Source organism: Amblyomma americanum, chromosome 1, assembly GCF_052857255.1.
Source record: "Amblyomma americanum isolate KBUSLIRL-KWMA chromosome 1, ASM5285725v1, whole genome shotgun sequence".
Classification (NCBI taxonomy): Eukaryota; Metazoa; Arthropoda; class Arachnida; order Ixodida; family Ixodidae; genus Amblyomma; species Amblyomma americanum.
In genome coordinates, this window is record NC_135497.1 from 426,411,731 (window position 1) to 426,435,778 (window position 24,048).

Here is a 24,048-nt window from a genome sequence, read left to right on the forward strand (position 1 = left end):
GAAACAGCTACAATCGCGATAGCCATTTAATATGGGGACATCTCGGGCAAAAACCTCAAAATTGTGACCGACTCAATGTCTAAATGCTGGCTGCTCCTCTCAGGCAGAACTGCAATATCAATCACGTCACTGCTCAACACTGATCGCACTCAGACGTCTACCAAAACGCACCAAATCACTTGACAACTGGGCACGAGTGGCTCAAAGGAAATAGGCCGCGAAAAGCCTTGCTTGAGGGTATACTAACCGAGCAGCTAACTTCTCTGACCTCTCCCTTATCTCCCTACATACTGAGAAAAATTACACATCCTACGAAAGCAGAGGCAAGTTTATTCTCCCCCACACTGCAAGCTAAACGCGCAAGAGGCTAGGTATTGGCGTGGACTACAAATCAACCCTTTCCCAAACATACATAAATTTCATATCTCTCCGGGTCAATATGACGGGGTTTGCCCTTGGTGTGGCGAGACTCCCACCAGATACCACGTAACATTGGGATGCTCTGGCGACAAACCCCCAGACTTAGATATACACCACTCCGAGCAACAGTGCTCAGCTCAGAACTGGCGACCCAGCGCACACTGGTATCCCAGGCTAGAGCCACAGGGTGACCATTGAGATCCTGAACTAAGTACTCCACCCGCATCTGTACTATTTTCTCTCTCTTGCTGCTTTGCCAATAAAGGTTTTCATCATCGCCATCATCATCGTCATCGCAGCTTGGTCAATGGAAAGGGGTAGAGGCTGAATCATCGAACACGGTCGTGTCGATTTCACCACTGCGGCAAGTTCGGTGCCTCCGTGGGAAGGGAATTGCACGCCGTTTCCCAGCAGTTGAATGAACGACCTCGTACTCCCCCCTCTTATCCGAAACGCGAGACCTCTGTCGAGGTCGCAGCCGTCTTTCATTTATCATCGCCAGCTTGACTTTCCAACCGCATCACGCTCAGTCCAGCGACCCGAAGGCAGACTCGGCCACTTGACGCCACCGCTACTGCCGCGATCGCCAGTCCTCGCCGCATTGGTGCTTCTTGATCACTCATCCGCCTTCATGTTGCTCTGCTAGGAATTATTCCCAGGTCCGAGTTCGCCGATCTCAACAGCTCCTCCGCGGTCCGGAAAATCTCGAATGGCACGCGTTCACGACCGCTGTGCAGGAAGAAATGAGGCTGGAACCGTGCTGAAGGGCTGGCTTCCAGAAATATCATCGAAACACAAATATTCAACAAAACAAGGCGTCAGTGGACTGTTCCCCGCGACAGGGCACTGCCCCTCAAGGAAGCGCTCGGAACTCGCCAAACATTCACCAGGCTTTCCACATCAACAGCGAAACAGTTCACTGAAAGTGTGATTCGATTTTGACTTAATTTTATGCAATTAAAGCGCGAAGCATCCCCTTTGAAATCGCCATAGAGAGACTGTTCGAACCAAGTTTAAAATAAAAAGAAACACAGAAGGTGATCCCACTAAGTTCTTCCGCTTACAACTATCTGCTCAAGCTATGAATATTTCCGTGCAGTTTTCCTTTCCTGGACGCACAGAGAAATGACATTGTTCGAGAGGTAGACTCCATCTAAGAAAGCGACCATTTTTGGTGACATTCGTCAAGGCCACGTTAGCGACGATGGTCGTCTCAAGGACGAACTTTGCGGGCCGTAAAAGAAACACGACAACTTCTGTGCCAAAATTCAGAGACGAAAAACATGTCTGCCGCGAACGCTTCCAAGTAAGGATTCAACGCTCCGTCTACGCGACACTTATACCCTTGTCAAGCGGAGAAGTTATGTGCGCTTATACGGAGAGTGTCATTCGCTATAAGTGCACTTCGTAAATTCTACAACCATTGTCCGTAAAGTTCCGAGACTGAAGCTGTTAAAAAATCCTTTTAGCATTAAAATCCTTTGTGCAGCACCCCTTCGAAATAGTCTCCCTTGCAGTCCATACACAGCTTCCAACGCTTCTTGAGGTCTTGGAAAAAGTTGGAAAACGCTTCTTTTGGCAGGGCTGTCAGCTCCTTTGTCATGGCGTCTTAAATGGCCTCCACGCTCCCCATCCAGCGTTCTTTTCGGGCTCTCTTCACAAGAGGAAACAAAAAAAAATCGCATGGGGAGAGGCCAGGCGAGCACGGCGGATGGGAAGTAAAGTAATGCTGTTCTTGGTGAGAAATTTTGTCAGGCTGAGAGCAGTGTGCGGCCTTGCGTTATCGTGGAGAAGGATCCATTATCCAGATTCCAATAAGTCAGAGCGGCGGCACCGCAGTGCATCACGCATGCGTTTGAACACGCGGATATAAAACTCTTGATTCACCATCTGCCCTTGTGGGACGAACTGGCGATGTATGACACCTCTGGCATCGAAAAAAACTATCAGCATCGTCATTGTTTTGGTCTTCTGTTGCCGCACCCTTCTCCACGCCGGAGAGCTTATGGACCGCCATTCGGTACTCTGCTTTTTTTTTTGAGGACCGTATTGAAAACGTCATGTTTCGTAATCAACAATGATGGTGTTGACGAATGCAGCATCCTTCTCTGCCTCGGAGAGCAAATCAGCGTTCACTGATACCCGCGTGTGCTTCTGGCCCTGTGTAAGGCAGTGCAGCACAAGTCTGGCATTCTGCTTGCGTTTCCCCAACTTCTCATGTAAAAATTGGTTGAATGTTGTCTTACTAATGTCGAGAGCATCTGATAGCGTGCGTAATTTAATGGTGCGGTCTTGCTTTGCGATTTTTCTTATCCCAGCCACGTTGTTTTCGTTCCGTGAGGTTGAAGACGCCCCTGCCTTGTGTCGTCTTACACCGACGTTCTTCCCAAAACGAACCACTTGTGCAACTCGAAAACTCGCGCCCATGATAATGTCTCGTTGCCGTAAGCGTCACGAAGCAGCTCATATGTCTGTGTGGTTGTCTTGCGATGCTTCACAGAGAATTTTATGTTTACACGTTGCTCGAGGTGGACGTCCATCTCTCCACATTCACTCACAGTAGAACGCGCAGACAAGTGACAACGTATTTTTCTACATGAAGTGTCATTTAGCGGCTGCCACAGCAATTAACATAAATAACTCAGGTTAGCCCGAAAAAATGGCGCTACATACACGCAGCAACTTTAGTTTTGGGGAATCATTTCTAGAGAAGAAAATAAATCAGTCTCGAAACTTTACGGGCAAAGGCTGTAAACGCCGCAAATGGAGTGTCACTCGCAGAAGAGTATCACTGGCAGAAGAGTATCACTCGCAGAAAAGTTCCCTCCGGTTGGAGCGCGTTCACGGAACACACTTTGAGGGCCGAGTGCGGAACCTCGACAGCAAGCGACTCTGAAGGCACAATATGTACAGTGCATAAAAAGTACTCACAAGTTTATTTTACTTGCTCTAGCACTGTTTCTTTTTTCTAAAGATTTATTCGTAATAGCTACAAGCGAAGCAACGCAAAAAAGGAACGCAATCAGATACAACTCTGCTGCGCACCGCCATTTTGTTTGTTATCAAAATTCTGAATAGCCTTGACTGGTCTCAGTTTTTCTTATGTCTCTGTCTTTGTTGCATTGCTCGAAGCTGTTTAAGCTTTTTTTGTTTGCGCAATCACGTTCAACAGTTCATTTTTACGCTTTTGTTTCTTTTTCGCGGATGTCTTTAAAAATTCTGGTCATTTCTTGTCGACATTTTTTCTTTTTTTACTAGGAGTGCACTCTGCCTTCCCGTTTAGCAACACGTACCCTGAAGTGTCACTCGGGATGCCAAAGCGCATTCCCCGTAAGTGCACTTAAATGTTGCGCTTGACATGGGTATTAACTGCACTCCTGTGAGTGCCTTTGTCACTTATTAGCATCAGAAATTGACCTGTCATTTCTAACTCAATGACACAATAACCATTGTCGAAGTTGTAAGAAACGACAGTAACATCAGATCATATCTAAATGTTTACCTTAAAACAAAGTAGCCTTTCTTTTCCGATTTCACACACACACAAAAAAAATAAAAAACAGTAAAAATCAGCTACTTCGAATGGCTACGTGGGGGTGAAATATGACTCACCTCCAACGCGCTGAAAGGATTAGCCTTTCAGACGCGCCCGCCGGGGTCGCGCTCTGACTGATCGTACTGGTGCCAAGTCGTGACAAAAGGCAACTGAAAAAAACCATCCCTGACTCCCAGTATCTTCTCCGCGCCCCCTCGACGCGCTCAGTGAGCCTGTAGGGCGTGCAATGTCGATAAGTGACTCTAGACGACGAGCGACCAGCGCAACAAACTACTATTTTGGTCTCGCCCCAAGCATGAAGCTCAGTTATCCTTTCGCCCAGCGCGCTTCCTAGAATGAAGTGCCAAAAATGAAGCACGCAGCCTTCTCAAGTGCGCGGACGAATATGCCTGCATGCTTGGTCGCTTTTGCATGATCCCCGCCTTCGCGTGCGCTGTGCGTCGCGCAGCGTAGCGCCTTCTGATCTCTCTGGTCGCTTTGCCTGTTTTCTCTTCGCCTTTGTTTTATGATGGCGCGGCCTGATTCTTCTTAGAGGCCGATGCCCCTTGAAGCACTTCGCGCTAGTCCTGGTCGGAAAACGCACCCTCCCCTTTCCGTTATTGCAATAAGCCATCGAACCAACTGCGCCTGTCGCCAGATCATGAACTTTAGCTGCAATTTTACCAGGCGCAACGCGGGAACGTTTTGCCTTTGCTTCCTCCGCATTTCCATCACTGCTAATACCAGCAGCCGACCGCGCTACTGAATTTTCGGTTTCACGTTTGATTCGTTTTCTCTTAGTCCTTGCCCTTTTCCTTTTTTTTACGCCTAGACTCATTCATGTGCGTCTCCGGATCACAAAGCTTCCTCTGGTTTTTCAGTCGGGCCTCGCAAACCTTCCTCCAATTCAAAACTGGACTCTGCCTCCGCAGCGGAGTGTCAGCTCCACATAGCTGACAGACAGACTTGAAGCTGTCCCCGAATTCCCTAGCTAATTCTTTTGGGGGTTGTCCTCTGCCGCTTGCCTGTCGCTCTGAGTGCCATTTTCTAAATTGCACTGCTCAGCTACAGCTGAGTCCTTATCTTCTCTACAAGGCTGGCTTTTACGGCTAACTTTTTGCTCGACAGCCTCGCATTCTTCGCGCGCCAGCATTGCCAACGTAGCCTCTCCTGGGGCTTTCTCATTGATGCCACAGGGACATCTCAACTCGCTCTAACCGCCGGTTGCTACTCTCTAAAAAGGTTTCGCTTGTTTCAAATTTGAAACCTCTTTCGCTAGGGAAATTTACACTTTCATACAGTGCCGGTTTGACGCCTGTATCAACTGCACTGAAAGCGTCCTGCTCTTAACAGCCCCGACAAAAGTCTCCGTTGCCCCTCCTACCTCACACGTAAGTGTACCCTCGCAGTTGTGTCGTTTACACGCTATCTCTGACTCGGCTACAATCACAGACTTTCCAGGCCCTATCTCCCGACCCATTTCACAGGAATGCATGTACTTGTTCTTTCGATAAGATTCTGCATCACTTGCTCTTTCAGCTCTCGCACTACCGCTATCTTTCCGTCTTTCGTTTTCAAGCTCCAATCTTTTTAGTTCCCTCTTCACTTTTTATGCATCCAACTTTTGTTGTTCTTTCTCTTTTCCCACGCCCTATCAGCTCTTTCCTCCTGGTCGGCTTTCTCTTTAGCCTCCCGTACCATTTTACACATATCTACAAGCTGATCATTAGTCTCGACGTGATTAGGAATGGTCTTGCATAATTCAGTTTTTGCTATCTTGCTCTGCACCTCTACTGACACTTTCAGGCAAATCAAGAGCGAGTACGACTTCGACACTTTCATTGGAGCCATAACCACGCCTTCTCCTCTTAGTCTCTGCTGTCTCAAAAATGTCGTGAGGTTAACCCCTGTCAATCGACACACACTTGATACCCAGTGGTTAAAGATTACTCTCTCAAAATCTGAACCCTGGGGAATCCCATAGCAACAGCCAAAACAGTCACCCGTAGAGACAGCAACATGTCGCATGTTTAATTCCAACTGCTGCCAACCTGTGCTGGGGACTGCGCTCCTATCCCAACGCTGCCACCAGTGTTGGATCTCAGACGGAGGGGTCCTTGGGCTGTTTGACTCGTTCAGCCCCGCAAGCCCCACCTCCGAAGGACGGTGTCGAACTCCATAAAGAAGGAAACTGTACAGTAGGTTTGTTTTTACATATTTACAGTAGAGATAGGTGTGTCTCGGTAACCGCCCGTTAAATACACTTCGTATTCCCCAGATACCTGGCTGGCGAATAAAGTTCGTGAACGATGTCCATTCACGGTGGACGATGTCGTGGACCCTGGCGGTACCGCCCACGGCAGAGGGCGCGGTGCTGATGCTCTCGCGCAGCTCGGTGGATGGAAAGGAGTAAAGACAGTCATCGAACAGTTTCGTGTCGATTTCACCACTGCGGCAAGTTCGGTGCCTCCCTGGGAAAGAAATTGCACGCAGTCTCCCAGCAGGTGAATGAACCACCTCGTACTCCTCCTCCGGATGTCCGAACACGAGACCCCTGTCGAGGTCGCAGCCGTTTTTCAATTAAAATGAACGGCTTGACCTTCAAACAGCTGCTTCGCAGCGGCTGCTGCCGCCACCGCCAGTCCTCGCCGCATCGTTTCTTCTTGTTGACTCATCCTCCTTCACGATAGTCTTCTAGGAATTCTTTCCTGGTCCGAGTTAGCTGATGTCAACAGCGCTTGCTGCGCCAGGCACGCTCAATGCCGCCACGTGCTTGTTGTGCAGTGCTTTGGTTCAGTAACGTGGCAGTTTTGGCATGCTGGTATTGCATAGCAGGACGGATCAGCGCACACAGGCCGAGGACACGTGTCTCGTCGTTTCTCTCTTTGTGTCCTCGTCCTGTGTGCGTTGTTCAGTCCTTTTTTGGTTCAAGCTGCAGGTCCGTCTTAACGCTTCCCGCTAAAGAAAAATCGGTTGTATACACCACGTGCATGCTAGATGTCCCCGCTAAATATCACCAAGCTTTTAAAAGAAGAACGATGTGTCTTAGCGCCAGTGAAACTAACTGACGGTTGTTCAAAGTTTTGTGGCATGGTCTGCAGTAGTTTTTTCGTTCTTCAAAGTTAATAACAAAATACTAATTATTGAACTTTTTAATTGGCTTCAGGAACAAAGTGTCAATACAGAAGTTGTATATCGTCTCAAGAAACAGCTAGCAGCGCTGTTTCTTTCAAGGTACGATTTACATACCTTTATTTATTGGCATTCAAAGCAAGCTAACAAGTGAACAGCGGCTGGCTCACATCTCTGTCCCAGCCGTCGCGGTAGCTCAGTGGTTATGGCGCTTGGCTGCTGACCCGAAAGACGCGGGTTCGATCCCGGTCGCGGCGACCGAATTTCGATGGAGACGAAATTCTAGACGCCCGTGTGCTGTGCGATGTGAGTGCACGTTAAAGAACCCCAGGTGATCGAAATTTCCAGAGCCCTTCACTACGGCGTCCTTCATAGCCTGAGCCACTTTGTGGCATTAAACCCAATAAACCAAACATCTCTAACCTAGCGCGCACTCAAAACCTCATCGGGGAGACCACTCCAGGTAACACTCGATCACCGCGTATAAATTGTGTCCCCGGCTTTCTTTCTAACACTTAGAAGACGATGCCCCTAATTACAATTGAAATACCTTTCGCAACGTTTCAAACTTGCGTCTGTGCTGTGGAAAGTGTCCCATATGGAGAAAGTTATGACATTCCCGAAGCACAGAGGAAAATTACAGCCCCAGTTTTGCTAGGATGTGTGCTCGTCTGCGCTGGTTGCACTGCAGCGAGCGTTACTAAGTACTTAAAAGTGCTTTACCTCTGAAAAAAATGTACGTGAATCCGCTTGCTTTTTTTTACCGCTCCCATAAAACGACCTCGCGCTGACTACCACCTATATCAAAGCGCCTCATGATGAGGGAAGCAATACAAGCTACAGACCATACTCACTAGACAGCGAGGAATGTTCTCAAAGGTATGCTGAAGATGACTGCGGCACTAAAGCCGTTTTACATTACTGTAGACCCTGTGATTACATTATCCAATATACTGAGAAAATGTTTCGTTGCCGCACCTCAGGAGAATATGGCTACCCTCCATTTCAGTCAACTGAAACCATGGCGTTCTGCATGATTTTTACTGTGGTGTTCTAGTGCCGTTTGTTGCATTTTTCTTCCAGGGGAATTCCCCCTCGACATCATCTCCGCCTGATTACGCACAATCATGCATGAGACCGGTAACCATGTATTATCGTTATTAGAAGGATTTTTTTTACTTCTGTGATTGATTCTGTGGAACGTACTTATAATGTGCACTTTGGTCGAGACATCTGTGTGGGCATGCGGCCCATTCACTGTTACGGCTGCCTGTTGGCGGATGCTGATTTGATTTGATTGAGTAGTACAGAAGTCCGATTGGTAGATGCCGTGAAATTCCGAGGAAGCTCCCGTTAGCGTATAGGACTGTGCCACTAGTTAGTAACTCGTGATTAACATAAAAAGCGCTCACCCGAAGGCAGAGCAAGACGCTCCGCCCTCGCTTTACGTCTCTGGTACGCAATGCCTTATGACTTCGACCGTACCAGAGGCAGGCATGCAAGAACGCTAACATTTATTGATTCATAAGACAGGAGACACCAACGACTTGAAAAATGACAGACCGATCAGGTTATTGTCTGTTGCCTACAAGGTATTTACTGAGGTAATCGCTAATAGAGTCAGGGCAACTTTAAACTTCAATCAACCAAATAATCAGGCAGGCTTTCGTAAAGGATATTCCACAATAGATGATATTTACACTATCAGTCAGGTGATACAGAGATGCGCAGATTATAACCAACACCTACATATAGCTTTCATTGATTACTAGAAAGCATTCGACTCAGTGGAAACCTCAGCAGTAATGCAGCCATTGCGGAATTAGGGTGTAGCAGTGACTTATGTAAAAATACTGGAAGATGTCTATACCAACTGCACAGCTACCATAGTCCTCCATAAAGTCAGCAATAAAATTCCAATAAGGAAGGGCGTCAGGCAGGCAGGTTCGCCACTTCAAAAAAGTGGCCAACCGATATGGTGTCGGGATGGGTTTTTCTGCACCGATTAAGCTTAGCAGCGTCTGCCCTTTGATGTCGACTGAAAAGAGAACCAGGCCGCAGTGCTATACCAATCACGAAAAGAAGATCACAAAGTTCGATTCGGGCCTTGTCTACAACATTCCCCTCACTTGTGGTAGAGTTTACATTGGGCAGACTGGTATGTGTTTTAATGAACGGGCACGCGAACATAACTCGGCAGTGAAGAACAATATGGGAGGTCATCTGGCGCAACATTGTCAGAACTGTAAAGGGAAGGGTAAGGAAAAGAAAAAAGTGCCTTGCAACCCAGTTTTGCGCAACACTACCTTTTTGTTTAAATCTAGAGATAAGACGGAAAAATAGGTGGTGGAAGCCTATCACATCGTAAAAAATGATGAAAAATGTGTCATCACTCCGTCTATTTCGCTTTCACTGAGTGAAATAACATTTTTAGAAGGCCACGTATAAGTATTTCCCTTATGTCCTAATTTGGTTAAGATGTATCGCGGCCGGTCTTGAGGCGCGCTTTCTCTCTCTCCTTACGGCCTGAGCTGGCGCCAAGGGGCCTATGCATTTTTTTCTGTGCTGCAGCACCGCTGATGTCCGCTAGAGGGCGACGCGAGCCAACCCTTGTTGCGGGGGCGCCGGAGCCGGTTTTGAGCAGCAAGTCGCCGCGCGCGCGGGCCCATTGTTTCACGTGCTGGTTTTGTCGCTGTGCTTAAACGTGTGAACGAAAGGCTTTCCACGTGAAATCATCTATACGCCTGCCTCATGCTTCGCTCGCCATGCTGACAAGGTCACCTTCCCCTGTAAGTTTCTGCGTCGGACTTCTCATGGATACTCGTCTCACAAACTAGTAAACTGAAGCTTCGCGATAGTGTGGCCATGGTGTACTGTTGTATGCCGTTTTGTCAATCACGGCCCGGAAGGACCCCCGGTGTGTCGTTTCACCAGTTTCTAGTTGACCAGGAACTGTGCACCAAATGGCAAAAAAAACGTTTCTCGGGAGAATCTCGTCCTTATTGAAAAATCACCCTCGACTACAGTATGCAGCAAGCATTTCTTAGTGTGTGACTACGTAAGTGATTCTAAAATAACAAAACTGGTTCCCGGTGTGGCTACAACCGTATTTGAAGAGCATCCTTCAACCTAGCACCCAGTGCAAAGAAAGCACGCAGGACCTTAAAGGTCAGAGACACTGCTCCTTCCAGGAAGCCAGCAAAACGAAAGGCAGAGCCGGAAAATTGCGAGCATGCATTAGAGCCGCCAGAAGGTGAAACCAAGCAGGTGGCTACTATATACACGCAAACAACGATGCGCAGCGAGCTAGTCGATACCTTTTAATGACAGCAAAGCTTCGTTCACAGGTAGCGTACTATCACTTCAAGGTCTAAAAAGCACAGCAGCAACTAGAAGCTGAAAGGAAGGTGGTATCCACATATCGTGACAAACGCTACTCATCTCTTAAAAATATTGCTTCAGACGCTGAAAAGTGGGAGAAAAAGGCTGTCTTCCTGCTTCACCAAATCGACGAATATCAGAAGAAATTCCAGTCTTATCCCGAAGAAGTAATCAGAGAGTGCTTCATATGGCGATTTCTTTGCCCCAAGGGTATTTGTTCATGCCCGTGCTACTCTGATAACACTGCCACATAAGTGCACACTACAGCGCTACGTTGGTCCCAGCTCAACTTCTTCTGAAATGAGTTACGCCATGAAAGGAAGGTTAATTCAGGAGGCTTCCCTCCTCAGCCACAAACAACACATGACTTCCTTAATAATCGATGAAGCAGCAATAAAGCCGAAGTGCATACATTATCGGAAGTCCGACGGGGTTTTTGGGATCAGAGGCAAGCCAAGAAATGGTGCGCCACGTACCAAGAACGAAACACTTGCTAATCGAGCGCTATGTTTTGTGCTCCACGGACTGGTCAGCTGGTACAAGATACCATGTTCATATTACTTTACAAAGCAACTCAGCGGGAGAGACTTGTATGCGTGGACGAAGGACGTCATCTCTGCAGCTGAGGAATGCGGCTTTGTAGTCATTCGTATCGTTACGAATAACTACTCAGCCAACAGAACAATCTTTAAGCACACGGAGAACGGTTCGTTGTCAACTATAGCGAAGCATCCCCAGGACGATGAAAGAGTAATTTTTTTAAGCTTCGATCCTTGCCATGTTTTCAAGAATGTCCCCAGACAATTTTGGAACGGGAGCTCACAAACGGCACTGGCGTCATCAGCGGTGCATTTGTGCAGAAACTGTATGAGCACCAGTAGGAAATTACGGTAAAGTTGGCCAGAAATCTGACACGAAAGCATGGGTATCCATCAAACCTAGAGAAAATGAACATGCTACGCGCCGTGCAGGTGTTTTCGCCCCAAGTCACCGCGGCTCTGGAGCACCTCCAGCAGAACTGGCGAGTCAGCTCCATTCTCTTTGCTTTCAAGGACGCAACATCTACGATCAAGTTCATGAAAGTGATGAAGAAATGGTTCGACATTCATTACACAACATACAAGGGAAGTGACTGCAAAATGCCCATCTCCAAGGAAGACGATGGCCGGCTACTGTGGCTGAAAACTGAGTTTTGCGGCTACGTGAAGAATATTCAAGCCTGTGCCATCGCTACTGGCGTTGGGAACTTCACAGAGGAAACGTACAGTCGCCTACTTTTCACCACGAAATCCACAGTGGAGGTAACTCAATTTATATTGAGAAGAGGCGCCAACTACGTTCTCACTAGAACGTTCAACAGTGATCCTGTCGTGGCATTGTTCGGAAAATTGCGTTTTATGTGCGGAGGTAACGACGCGCTGAACGCAAGAGCCGTTACAGCAGCTCTGGATTATATTGTAAAGAAAAAAAAGCACTGCCATCGAAAGAAGCCACTAATCAAGGTGAAGACGCCGAAGAAGCGGCCGCCTCTGTTCCCCAAGATGTAGTTGAAGAACTGAAAGCTCTGCGAGCACATCTTCCAGCTCCGCCTGCGTCTGTTGCTTATTCAGGCTTGGTGTACGTAGGCGGTTATACTGCCAAACTTATCAGTGATCTTGGGTGTGACGCTTGCTTGTGACGACGAACAAGACTAGCAGCCCCCTTTACAAACTTCTGCGTGCCCAGTAGAATGATGAACTTCACTATCCAAAGCTAGAATTTTTAGCTCTCATGGAAATTATTTCGACGTTTTTTTTAAAGGCGTTCAAAGATTTTCCACGATCAAACATTCTTGAAACCTAGCAACTAATCCTTGAGCCACATCTTGAAGATTCTCCTCGCCTATGCTGCCCGGAAGGTGTTGACAGGAGCCACGCCAAACGCTTAGCACATGTGATCTCTGAAAAGTTTCTCCGAATTCTTCTCGTCAATTTCACAACGAAATTGACAGACCGAATTAAGTGACAAGCCGTCTGGGCTTATCCACAAACCAATGAGAAAGCATTTCAGGCTCTAAACGACATCACTTGGAAATGTTAGTCACACGACAATGTTGTATAATTCAATACAAGCAGTTCTTGTTATTGCTGTAAGTTCTTTTAAGTATGTGAAACATTGTCAGAGTTTCAAAGAGCAAATGGTCTGTCTTATCTATTGTGTTTCATGCTGTGCGAATAGATTGAACAGATGCGTTTAAACGCATTGGAGTGGCAAATGCTATTATTGCCAGAATACATTTTGAAGTATCGACAGAGACTTAACCAGCCTTTGAGATGAAAATAAGTGTTTCCTAAGCCTGGTTGTTACTGATATACCTTGCTTCACTTTTACTCGAGCCAGTCCCAAATGAACCAGCCGAGCTATGCGCCATCATTCCATGCCAACTTCAATGTTTTGAGATCCATCTACTACTTCCCTGCTTTGCATGCCTATAGCGATGCCTGCATAAGACACGGTGGCCATGTTCTTGTTTAACGCTGGGAGCAGCCGTTCAGTAACATGTCCAATGTGTCAGAACCAGCGCGCTGAGGCTGCCTCCAGCAAACATTTCAGCGGCTCTCTTCGAGCGGAGAGGGTTGGCTCGCAGCGCCGCCGGAGAGATGCGGTGGTAGGTCGCAACTGCCCCTCTTACGCAGGCCGTAAGAGAGAGCGCGCGCTTCTCTCGAGACCGGCCGTGGATGTATGTACCTCAAAGACCGAACTCTATTTTTATATGGTTTAATCCTAACCTTTACATTCGTATTTTTGTTGGCTTCCATGTCATACTTGTTTCTCCATACCTTATCCCACTCTTTTACCTGCTTTCAATCTTCACCTTTACACGTGTTCTTTGTTGTTTCCATGCTCTCATGCTGGTTTTTTCATATGTCACACCATGGTTTTATCGCGTTTGCATAGTTTTTTTACTCTTGTTGTCTGTTGAGTCACCTGCGTTGTCACTTCGCGTCTTTTTCACCCTCTTTACTCAGGTTGATTGTTAGGTTCCTTACTTTTCTTTAAATCCTTTTCTTGACATGGAGTGTTTGGGGACAAGCTGACTGAGTGCTATGTGGTTTATCGGTCCTTCTGCAACGTAAAAATGTGATTAATGTTGTCTAGATTTTAATCAGATCCTTTGTGAATGACAGCGATGGTTGTGCGCCTAGGTTCATGCCTTATATAGCCCTTGCATTTCGGTCTCAAATAAACAGCTGGAAGTCTGCGCCTGTATTGTCGCTTTTGTGCCTGTTCTCGTGTCGTGTCTCATTCACGCAGTACTAACCTTTTTTCTGCAATGAACCAACTAGCCCGCGACATCGTTCTACTTCGCCTGTCATGTTTCTCGTAAATATCGCCGCTTACAACAATTTTGTAAAAAATAGATATCAGAACATGGTACTCAAGCGCTGTTATGATAAGCTGCTTTTGTGAGGTCAGAAATACAGCCAATAAAAACTTTTACTCTAATTATAGCAAAGTTGTATAAATTGGGCCAAAGAGTTTTGTAAAACATATTTCCTATTGTTTCACTCTCTATGTTTTCTTTTCCCTTTGTTCTGCAAATTCCGAGAGTAGTTTTTTTTATTAAAAAACGAACCTGTTGTCACTGTATGCCATGAAAACAGGGGGCTCAAAAGCAATCAAGTGAACTTGCTTAACTTTTCGTTCGAGCCTCTTCCGCTGTTTCGGGTAAATTAAACTGAATGTGAATTTGTGCACATTAGTCAGATACTCGTTATCGAATTTCTTGTACTGACCAGCTGCCACCTGTTTATTATTTTTTTCTGAAATAGTGTGACCCCCATGGGCTCGGGTACGACTGCGAACACGGTTGCAGCTGTTACAAAAACTCGTTTTCCTCGTGCCGGGACGTGCATGACAGACGGCCTCAGGCTACCTCCACGATGAGAGCTGGTATTTCCCCAGCACCGAGTACTGGTACGAGGCGTAAACAGACAATAAACAAATGGAGTACGGTGCAATAAATAGAGTGTTACTTGATTTCACTTGCCCATGGCAAACTCAATTTTTCGTTAGTCTGGACGGCGCAATAAAATATCCTTTGTGTTTTTCGGAATGCAAATGTGTGCATGGGCGTGTAAAGCACCGTTGCAGCTAAGCAATGCCAAGATGTTTAAAAGCGCAAAAACCATACGAGGGCAGAAGGAAAGACAGTGCACATTCGCGTCAGATTTGTAAATGAAAGGTCCAGGAAATGAAAGGTTGTAAAAAACAGAAAGAGACCTTCAAGAAAGATAAACTGCAGGTTGTGCCCTTCATCTATCGTGTTTCACATAAAGTGGCTAGCCGTTATGAGGTAAAGGTCGTCTTCTCGGCTCCGTGTAAACATAGCAGAGTGTGCGCCCTGGTGACACAAAAAAGCAGGGTAAGTCCCCGTGCCTCATCAAGCACGAGAAGCAATTCACAAAGTGCATTTCTGGGGTTGTGTATGCAATTCACCTCACTTGTGACAGGGTCTATATTGGACAAACCAGTAGGTGTTTCAACGAAAAGGCGCGTCAAAACAACTGGACTGTGAATAACAATGCGGGGGGTCCATTAGCCCACCATTGTAAAGGCTGCAAGGGCAAATGTGAGGGCAAGAGAAAGGTACCCTGCAAACCGCGCAGTTTGGAAACACTACATTTGTGTTCAGATCGAACGACCAGATAAAGAGAAATCACGTAAACGTTGCATATAAGAAAATCCAGTAACAAGTGTGTTAGCACCCCCTCAGTTTCACGTTTACCAGAAGAAATTGCTCTTCTGGAAGGCCACTTGTAAAAACCTTGTCATTTTTAGCAATGTTCAGTCTTCCAGGGATGAAATTGTTCACGAGTTATAGGCTGAGTTTCACCATTTTTTACCATTTTTTGTGCTCACACTCACGCCCATTCTCCCATTTTCACGCCAGTTTTTCTATTTTCACAATTCACGTTTTTAACTTAGTCACGTTCACCTTTACTTTGGTTGACTGTTGGTTTTGTCGGCTTTTTCTATCGTTGTCTTTTGCATCGCATTTCGCCTTCGCTTTTTTATTCCCTCCCTTTTTGCCCTTACATAGGTTAACTGTTGAATGACATTTGCCTTCTTTTCTTCTCTGTCATGCTCACTTATTGTTACTGTTTATTGCATGAAGCGCAGTGTGCATGTGGCTCATTTTTTTCTGTTGTTCGTTTGTATCCAGCAGTGTTACAGGGTTAGTTGTGTTCTCTCCTCAATTTCAGCTGTACATGTGCGACTGACGAGGCGGTCAAGCGCTTGGGTTTCGCTTGATATAGAGTGCGTTGTATTTTTCATTGCTAAACAGTTGGGCACTCTAGGCCCGTTGTGTTTTCTGTGTTCCTGTTTGCCTATGTCCTCGTCTTTTGCGCAGCTTCAACTTTTCCGGGCGTATAAAAGGCAAATACAATCACGTAAAAGGCAGCACATGCACAGACTCTTAGCTGATTTTACTGGGACATGTATGACGAATACAGTATACAGAAAGGCCAAAAAAGGCACAGAAAAACATAGACGTTACTCAAACTGCAATCAATGTGGTGACGCTGCCATCACGATTCACATGTCTTCCAGATAGGAAAATTAAGTCTGCAAATGAAACAGAATGCTAGCTGGTGCACATATTAACTCTTTTCTTGGTTAAATACGCCATCTTGTTGTCTCCAGTTAGGTGAACCTTATGGCAGAAATGTTTATCATTGAATTAAAACAACGGACGGCACCATTGTTTATTGACTTTATTTTTTCCTTCTTTGCACACCCTCCAATGTGCCGCTACATGTGAACATGGGTCGGAAGATAAGGATATGTGGTTATCTTTGGTCTTTCTGTTTACTATATTCCTTGTGCATAATCATCATCATCATTTGCCTGACTACATCCACAGCAGCACATAGGCCTCTCCCATATCTCTATAATTAACCCTGTCTTGTGCCACCTGCTGCTACCTTATCCCCGCAAACTCCTTAATTACATCAGCCCGCCTGATTTTCTGCCGCCCCCTGCTACGCTTGACATCTCTTGGTATCCACTCGGTTGCCCTTAACGACAATCGGTTATCTTGCCTTCGCATTGCATGCCCTGTCCGAGCCAATTTCTTCTTTATTTCGACTAGGATTTCTTAAACCCGTGTTTTTTCTCTGACCCAATCTGCCGACTTCCTTTCTCTTAACATTACACCAATCATTTTCCTTCCATAGCTCACTGGGTCGTCAGTTAATAATGATAATGATTGGTTTTTGGTGGGAAAGGAAATGGCGCAGTATCTGTCTCATATATCGTTGGACACCTGAACCGCGCCGTAAGGGAATGATAAAGGAGGGAGTGAAAGGAGAAAGGAAGAGAGAGGTGCCGTAGTGGAGGGCTCCGGAATAATTTTGACCACCTGGGGATCTTTAACGTGCAGTGACATCGCACAGCACACGGGCGCCTTAGCGTTTTTCCTCCATAAAAACGCAGCCGCTGCGGTCGGGTTGTCAATTAAGATGAACCCTTTTCGTTAGCCTCCACGCTTTTGCCCCCTATGTGAGTAACGGTAAGATAAAGTTATATACTTTCCTCTTGAGGGATACTGGTAAGCTGACATTCATGATCTGATAAAACCCGCCAAATGCGCTCTGCTCTGCCTGTCTCTGCACCGTTCTGCTCTGCCTGTCTAGCTCATTGATCACGCATTTCACTTAATCGCCTGAGTTACTTACTAAGGCAATGTCATTAGAGAATCACGATTATTTATTTCTATTTTTATGTACCGCCAGAATAACGAACTCATGGTGCGTTGGTGCCGTACGCCGAGATAGCTGAATTCGACCCGGTGAAGAAAGGCACGAGTAGGGTCGGGACATATGTGATATTCCATGCGACAACAATAAAAAGCTTCGGAGATGGCCGAGTAGCCTCAGGCGTCGGCAAATCGAAGCTTCTCTGTTGGGCGCCACTGCTTAGAATCCAACTCGGGGTTAGAGCATGGTAGATGTTTTGTAGAGCGCAGCTCTTAAACTCCCATTCGTGGGTTGAGCCCCGTTGCCGCCATCGGTGTACCCGTGCCAAACAATAAATAAATAAAACTAAACATTGCCGCGACTGGGATTCCAACCCGAGGCACCGCGAACATATCAGCTTCACTGCCCACAGCACCAGAAGACAATCGCTTCATATTTTTTTTCTGTGTTGTCAGTTGCAGAAAGTACAGAAACACCCCAACCATGACCGTTGGATTGACGTCAGAACTTATGGACTTTCATTTTAGCAAGAACATCTATAATTTCAGTGACTTCATCACAGAAACCTTGGTTCCTAAGGATATGTCACGCAGCTTACCTACAATCTCAAAAAATATCTGCACACAGAGCGGACGTCAGGATCACAATTTCTGACTGCCATTCGAGACCATCAGATCGCATGCAAGCCAAGAAGAAACAGCATATCATACGGAATCGGCTCCTTGTTAGCAAGAAACCGAATTTCTCTGGGTGTGAGAAGGAGGTCTTTAACAGCGAAGCTTTATACCTCTACCATTCAAGGAAATATTCGTGTCGTTGCCGCAAGCAAAAAACGCCAGGCTAAAAATTGAATGCAAATAGCATATCTCCTTTCAAATCAGGCAGACAGCAAATAGCTCAGCACTCGTTTTCAATAAAAAAACCCACAAAACATGCTTAACAACCACATGATGAATGATAAGGCGCGTGTGAACAATGAGAACACCATCCGACGGGTTCCGGTAAACATTAGGCTTGCAGCTGCTTAAAGGGTTGACGTCATTACAAGCCCTCATATGAAGTGCAAACCGCATAATGTATAATAACGGCGCCTGCAAACAATGCGGAGCACGTTCCTTCTCCCCGCGTGTGTTTCCTGATAAAGACTACGGTTGGGTAAGCGACTCCGAGTGGAAAAGTACCCAACAGCTTTGAAATTACGCAGTGACGTCACCACACTTTCATATATAACATGGAGACCGGTCTAGCTGCTCATTCAGTTCATTCCAGGCTACCATGGGCACACCACGGAAACTAAAGACGCCAGAAGAACAGCGTGAGTATAATGCTCGACGAAAAGAACAAAACCGTCTTGCTCAACAGCATCGCAGGCAAAACCCTGAAGCTCTCCCACAAGACGCGGAGTGTAAGCGTCAGGCTAGGCAGGAGCGTGCATATGCCGCCAGAGAAGCCGAGTTCATTCAGTTCACAAGTACAGAGTCACTTATCGCTGGTTTCACTCTTCGTAGAGCCACGTGTGTGAATTTTCAAGTGGCGTCGCAAAGGGTACTTGGGTGTCGTTTTACAACTTCGCTGTCCAACCAGCTTCACCGCAAGGATTCAAGCCTAAAGTTTTTATTTTTTATTTACGAATACGTTACAGGGCGTCCGAGAAGAATACAGCTTCCCAGCAATCGAGAAATTCATGTTCGACACAATCTGGTTTTAAAAGCGAGAGGCAAATTTTGATAGAGAACGGTATGCAATTAGAATGCCTAACGTATTAACTTACATACCTTGGCCTTCCCTGTACAGGGAAAACTTACTCCCTTCTTACTCGCATGTAGACGTATCCTTGTATAGAGAGTACCAGCGAACAGCGCATCTGAGACTTCAATTAGAGAAGAAACCATCATTTCTTCAACAAATGCGGCGGCCGGTGCGCGACCTCATGACGCAATTTACCGCTTTTATTGGCTTTGCACGTTGTATAGATTCTTATTTTTGCATTTGACGGTTAGAAGGCCGCGCGTACGCAGCCCCCACTACCAAAAATTGCATGCTCCATATGCCTTGATTGAAGTAGTGGCACTGGTCAGGCGCAGGGCAATGCCCGCGCCTCACCTTGGAGGGTCCCCCACCATGACCAGGGAGTTCTCAGCACCAGGTAAGTATGCCGAAGAGATGCAAGGACCGGCGCACCCATTGCATACGACCGCCATACGGTCGGCAGTGAGTATTTTGTTATGAGTAAATTATAAACCCGACAATAAATGTGCCAAGCGCTCATTTCAAGCATTATATAGCTTGTAGGTGTCACTTATCACGAGACCTTTAGTTATTGAGTTCTTGTGCTGCTTAAAAAGCCTTAACCATGGACGAAGTTTTTGTCCAGAGCTATATGAGGATCAAGAAAAATATACGTGTATATCAAAATTGTATCTTGCCAAATGGCAGCACTCACCTAAGAGAGAGAAACTTCGATGCTAACGAATAGGTTGGAACTTCGGTTGAGGGCAGCCCAGAGAGCTATGAGAAAGAAAACGATAGGTGTAACGGTAAGAAATAGAAAGAGAGCATAGTTGCGGCCGGGTAAAAGAACAAATGCGAGTAAGTGATATCCTAGTTTTGGGGACGTGCCCCGCAGCCCCCTGGGTTTGCTTTCCCGCTAGGCACCGTGCAGCGGCAGTCTCACCTCGAGGATGAACGCATTCTCTTGTCAGTTACATTAACTGGCAAGAGAGGACGCCAGCATCGCTTCGCGGGAGACTGCCAAAGCCCGCGCGCGGGAGAGGGGGCATGGGCGCTTCGGCTGGGATCGTCGGCGCTAGCGGACATGCCGCTCGCGGCTCCGCTCTTCGCCGGAGGGGCGAGGAAGCGACGGGGAGACAGGCTCCCCTACTCGTCCCGTCCGGCCTTCGGAGTATATATCCCTTGCTCTAGCGCAGGCGAACATTCGCTCGGAACCTTGCTGGTGAGTCGGACGACCTTGATTAATTACTGTACCTTGTTGCTAGCTGGCGTTATGTTGCCGTAGCAATAAATGCCTGTTTGTGTCAGCCATTGTGTCGTTCCTTTTGTTCCCTGAGAGCAAGGCCCGCCGTGGTCGGCGAGCGCTCGGTAGCGTACGCGATCACGGGGTGGGGTCCGGGCGGCTTTGAATCGTGTCAGCCGCGATTGAGGGGGGAGAACGTACTTATCTCCCCAAGTCAACCCCCACATTTGGCAGCCCAATGTGGGGCCTGCTCTTGGAACATTGGACGACTGTCGGTTCGGTTCGAGGAACGCTCTTTGTCCGGACTTGACAAGTGCTAGGCCTAGAGTGAATTTTAATCGCTAGGACCTGCGGCAGGCTTTCTTGAGTGCGAGCTGTATTGCGCTGCAGCTTGTTTGAACATTTCGACATGCTCAGCACATTTTTTCCCTGAAGTTTCTTCGCGAGAATCACTTGGTCCGCATCGAGAAGCGCGAGGCCTAGCGCCCGCGGAGTTGCCGAGCCCGAAGCGAGTGAGTACTGAAGCCGCGTGGGTGGTCCGAGTTTCTGTATATATTTTCTCTACTGTCTCTTTCTCGGCTGTGGGAGTCGCGGCTCCGGGAGCCGGGTGGCCTGGTGCCACGGGTGCCGCTACGAGCTCGCTGGTATTGCAGCTCGGCACCGGGCGCTCCGACACCATCCGATACGGTGGGCGCCGACCGCTCAGAAGCTGCTTTGTGCAGTGAGAGGGGTAGGACCACCACACAAAGCTGATGTCTCCTCGCGGCTGCGCGCACATAAACCGTTTCGGGTATTTGTTGTGTTAACGGTCGTTGTCGGAGTGGTAGTTAGGCCTGAGGCTTTTCGGAGCTGCCTGCACCACGTCAGAAGAGACACGACCACCGGACCGTGTTGTTGAGAGGGGGAGCACTTTGCTGCCCGCCCATTTTTTTGTAACCTCGCACGAACAGAGCAGTCTCGTTCAACTCAAGAAAGGGCTTTGTTCACTCGAACTTTGCGTTTGCACAGCCGCCGACACGTTTTGCTAGCGAGTTAGGCATTGTGCCACGAGGCTCTTGAGGATGCCGTTTCCCCTCCCGTGACCTACGTTAAAGGCACGCCGAGAGCGTTTCGGCAATTTTGCAGATCCGGTGGAGCCTCCCAGGCTTGCTGTCCGGTGCACATCGTCTCGCTGCCACCTGCTGCGACGGAGCGGCCTGTATCCTGTTCGCCGCATCCATCCGGGGCAGCTGTGGCGAGAGCAGTCAGCAGTCACCTCCGGCTGCTGCTGCCCTGGCGACTACTGCAGAATCGTGGCCTGCAGCTTTCCCACCGGCCTTCTATTCGCGGGCCTGCGGACACGGTAGTCCGCGGTCCATGCGAGTCGTCCCAGCGGAGACCTTCACGCCGCCTTGGGAACACCGCGGAAGTCTGCGTGGACGCTGTCGGCGTAACCTCCGCTGCAAAACGTGCCTGAAGGACATGAAAACCACGAGACTCCTCTATAGCATGAACTTTCAGGCGCGTGGGTCTATTTAAGGTTGGGGGGATGTGGGGAACTGCCCTGCAGCCCCCTGTGTTTGCTTTCCCGCGAGGCACCGTGCAGCGGCATTCTCACCTCGAGGATGAACGCATTCCCTTGTCAGTTACATTAACTGGAAAGAAAGGGCGCCAGCATCGCTGCGCGGGAGAGGGAGCATGGGCGCTTCGGCTGGGATCGTCGGCGCGAGCGGACGTGTCGCTCGCGGCTTCGTTCTTCGCCGGAGGGGCCAGGAAGCGACGGGGAGACAGACTCCCGTACTCGTCCCGTCCGGCCTTCGGAGTATATATCACTTGCCCTTGCGCGGGCGAACATTCGCTCGGAACCTTGCTGGCGAGTCGGACGACTTCGATTCATTAGCGTACCTTGTTGCTAGCTGGCGTTATTGTTGCCGTAGCAATAAATGCCTGTTTGTGTCAGCCAGTGTGTCGTTCCTTTGTTCCCTCAGAGCAAGGCCCGCCGTGGTCGGCGAGCGCTTGGTAGCGTACGCGATCACGGGGTGGGGTCCGGGCGGCTTTGAACCATATCAGCCGCGATTGAGTGGGGAGAACGTACTTATCTCCCCAAGTCAATCCCACATAGTTCATCACAAGAAGAGTAAATGGGCACGGCCAGGGCATGTAATGCGAAGGGAAGATAACCGATGGTCCCAAATGTCAAACACAAAAACAAATGTACGAAACGTTCTACTGGGACCGTAATTTAAGGTCACTTAGTGTCATCATTCTCATCAGCCTAACTAGGTCTACTGCAGTGAAAATGCCTCTCACTTTTCTCTCAAATTAACCATGTCCTGCACCAGCTGCGGCCACACTATCCCCGCAAACTTTTTAATCTCCTCCTTCCGCCAATCTTTCTACAGCCGCCTGCTACGCTTGCGTTCCTAGTACATAGGAGCCTTCCCCAAAATTATCAGACGGTCTGGCATCGCCCATCATGGTTTACCATGGGCTAGCACTTTAAAAACGTCGGTTTTGCCTGGTTGCTGGCTGCCGCTGTCGTGCCCCTTGCTGTTCCCGTCGGAGCCCGACGATACGCTTCCCCAGACATCCCGGACGGTTCCGGGTTAGCCTGCATGCTAATCCAAGAGGCAGAGGCGACACAGCAGAACATGTTCCGAGTCTGCGGAGCGCCAGCAGCGGCCGTGCATCGAAGCGAAATGGCGCACGCGCACACAGGAACTTGGAGGCAGTGCATTATCTGTTCTGCTACAGCGCTGGAGAGCGCCGCGCTTCCTTTGCTACGAAGCGCACTGCAGCATGTGGAGGTCACTGAGACAGCCCGTGTTTTCAGTGTCACGAGTTGAATGAAATGCAAGTGCCATTGCAACCTCAGACTAAGCCGCACTCTGCATGGAAGTGACAAGGGTGACGGAGCAAAGCTTAAATTTCGGCTCGTGCTGCCTAATGCGTAAGGCATCTTTCACGCAGCAGCTCCTTGATCGAAAACTTATGAAAATCATCCATACGTGTCATGACACGTGTGGAGAAATAAGAGTTCGTTTAATTCATCATTCAATTAATAATTTGTTCGCATGCTTGTCGTTTCTTGCATCATTAAGGAGGCTAAACAACACCCTATTTGTCCAGAAGCTCAATGCATCAGTCACAGAACCGTAATCGAAGCGCTAAAACGCCTTTTAATGTGTCTATATTTCTTTCTTCAGTTCCCGACGCTACAATATTTTTCCGCTCTCCGTCGGTGCTATTCTGCCAGCCGCTAATTCTTCGTACATTGTGGAAGTAACGCAAAGCAAAGGCAAGAGGCGTAAAAAGCCACAAGGAGAGGATTTAAATCGCGACAGAAATATTATCGCAGAGAGAAAAAGAATAAACTTTAGGCAATAGAAACATGAAATTCCTGGCTCCTCAGTCCAAGAACCCAACAAAGCAGGCGGCGATAAGTCGTTAGGAGCAGCGCACAGATTTTCGCCGCGCTTTATGGTCTCTGGCATGGCAGCCACTATAACGTCCGTGAACACCACCTATAAGAAGTACATCCCGGACGGACTTTTTGAGGACGGTGCCTGCACGTCTCAGCGAGACCTCAGCCCAGTAGAGGAAAGCCGCATAATCAGAACAACATGCCGTGCTCCAGCCGTGGCCAATGAGCTGACCTGAACACCGTAGAGAACATACGGGGATGAACGAAGCAAACTGTTTTAGCACGGCGCCGTAATGCCGCTGCGAATGAGCGGATGAGCAGCTAATGGCTAAGCTCAGACAACCCGAAGCGGTGGTAACAGTACTGAAAGAAGGAGAAAGAAAAAATAAATTAATGTCAAACGGCGCCATAGCCGCTGGAAGAATGCAAACATATCGAAGTGTTTCAAGTTGATTTAAAA

General features: G+C 47.9%; 1 protein-coding gene and 1 non-coding gene across 2 annotated transcripts in view; both read right to left on the reverse strand.

The window, feature by feature from the left end:
• Positions 1-24,048, reverse strand: part of LOC144124832 (uncharacterized) — an 87,115-nt gene that overhangs the window by 42,352 nt on the left and 20,715 nt on the right. The gene's annotated exons all lie outside the window — the stretch shown is intronic.
• Positions 19,210-19,365, reverse strand: LOC144116596 (U1 spliceosomal RNA). Its single transcript, XR_013311922.1, has one exon. It is a non-coding gene; the product is annotated as a U1 spliceosomal RNA (small nuclear RNA).